The 2,472-nt window shown below is 43.6% G+C and overlaps 1 protein-coding gene across 1 annotated transcript in view; it reads right to left on the reverse strand.

Moving 5' to 3' along the window:
* The window catches only part of CFAP70 (cilia and flagella associated protein 70), an 87,257-nt gene that overhangs the window by 25,330 nt on the left and 59,455 nt on the right, over positions 1 to 2,472 (reverse strand).

Below are 2,472 nucleotides of genomic sequence, written 5' to 3' on the forward strand. Positions count from 1 at the left end.
AAAGCTACAGCTTTTTTTTTGTTTTCCACAACAGGTTTGCTGCCAGAACACAGGTGTGAAAACCACCACTAAATCTAAAACAAGATGGGAAAGGAAAAGACTCACATCATCATCATCACCATCACCATTGGACATGTAGCTTCTGGCAAGTCTACCCCTACTGGTCATCCGATCTACAGATGTGGTGGGACTGACAAAAGAACCATCGAAAGATTTGAGGAGGCTACTGAGATGGACAAATTGAAAGCTGAACGTGAGTGTGATGTCACCTCTGATATCTTCCAAATTCAAGACCAGCAAGTATTATGTGACCATCATTCATGCCCCAGGACAAAGATACTTTATCAAAAATATGATTACAGGCACATCTTGGGTTCACTGTGCCATCCTAATTTGTTTGCTGGTATTTTTGAATTTGAAGCAAGTACCTCCAAGAATAGGCCGCCCTGTGAGCATTCCCTTCTGGCTTACACACTGGATGTGAAACAACTAATCGTTGTTAATAAAATGGATTCCATTGAGCCCGAGAGATACAATAGAATTGTTAAAGAAGTCAGCACCTACATTAAGAAAACTGGCTACAAACTTGACACAGTAGAATTTGTGCCAATTTCTGGTTGGAATGGTGACAATATGCTGGAGCCAAGTGCTAACATGGCTTGATTAAAGGGATGGAAGGTCACCCGTAAAGATGGTAATGCCAGTGGATCCACACTGCTTGAAGCCCTGAATTGCATCCTGCCACTAACTCATCCAACTGACAAGCCCCTGAGTCTACCCCTCAAGGACATCTACAGCGTTGGTGGTATTGGTACTGTCCCTGTAGGCTGAATTCAGATTGGTGTTCTCAAACCCGGCCTGGTGGTCACCTTTGCTCCAGTCAATGTGACAACGTGGTAATGCCAGTGGATCCACACTGCTTGGAGCTCTGGATGGCATCCTGCCACCAACTCATCCAACTGACAAGCCCCTGCGTCTGCCCCTCCAGGATGTCTACAAAGTTGGTGGTGTTGGTCCTGTCCCTGTGGGCCAAGTGGAGACTGGTGTTCTCAAGCCCGGCATGTGGTCACCTTTGCTCCAGTCAATGTGACAACTGAAGGGAAGCCTGTTGAAATGCACCATGAAGCTTTGAGTGAAACTCTTCCTGGGGACCATGTGGGCTTCAACGTCAAGAACGTGTCTGTTAAATATGTTAAATGTGGCTGGTGACAGCAAAAATGGCCACCAATGGAAGCAGCTGCCTTCACAGCTCAGGAGATTATCCTGAGCCACCCAGGCCAGAGCAGTGCTGGATTGTCACACAGCTCTTATTGCTTGCAAATTTCCTGAGCAGAAGGAGAAGATTGACCATCATTCTGGGAAAAACCTGGAAGATGGATCAAAGTTTTTGAAATCTGCCATCATCAGTATGGTTCCTGGCAAGCCCATGTATGGTGAGAGCTTCTTTGACTATTCTCCTCTGGGCTGTTGTGCTGTTTGTGACACAAGACAGACAGTTGCTATGGGCTTCATCAAAGCAGTAGATTGGCAAAGTCACCGTCTGACCAGAAGACTAAGAAGGTTAAATGAATAGTATTCCTAATACTTGCCACCCCAGTCTTAATCAGTGGTGGAAGGATGGTCTCAGAACTGTTTGTCTCAATTGGTTATTTAAGTTTAATAGTAAGAGACTGATTAATGATTGCAATGCATCATAAAACCTTCAGAAGGAAAGGAAAATGTTTTAGGGACCATTTGGGGTGTGGGGGGGCAGTTTTTAAGTTATTCGGGGTTTGGGGTTTTTTGGGGGTTTTTTGTTTGTTTTTTTAGAGAAAGAAGAAGGGAGAGGGATAGATAGAAACATCAATGAGAAACATCCATCAGTTGCCACCTGCATGCCCCTTATTGAAAATCAAGCCCATAACCCGGGCATATGCCTTGACTGGGAATCAAACCAGTGACCTCTTGGTCCATGGATCAACACTCAACCACTGAGTTCCACCAGCCTGGCAAGTTATTAGTTTTTTTAAAATATATTTTTATTTAGTTCAGAGAGAAATGGAGAGTGAAAGAGAAACATCAATGATGAGAGAGAATCATTGATTGGCTGCCTCTTGAACACCTCCCACTGGGGATTGAGCCAGCAACCCAGGCATGTGCCCTTGACTGGAATCAAACCTAAGACCCTTTAGTTCACAAGCCAACGCTCTAAGCACTGAGCCAAACCAGATAGGGCTAGTTTTTAAAATCAGTACTTTTCAATAGAAATAACTTGACCAAAAATCTGTCACAGAATTTTGAGACCCATTAAAACAAAGTTTAATGAGGAAAAGAACTTACAAAGCTATAGTAACCAGTCTGATACTGGTATAAAGACCCACATTTAGACCAGTGGAATAGAATAGAGAGCCCAGAAATAAACCATTGCATATATGGTCAAACTATTTTTGATAAAGATGCCAAGACCATTCAGTGGGGAAGACAGACAATAGA

Source organism: Myotis davidii, unplaced genomic scaffold (genome assembly GCF_000327345.1).
Source record: "Myotis davidii unplaced genomic scaffold, ASM32734v1 scaffold134, whole genome shotgun sequence".
Taxonomy (NCBI): domain Eukaryota; kingdom Metazoa; phylum Chordata; class Mammalia; order Chiroptera; family Vespertilionidae; genus Myotis; species Myotis davidii.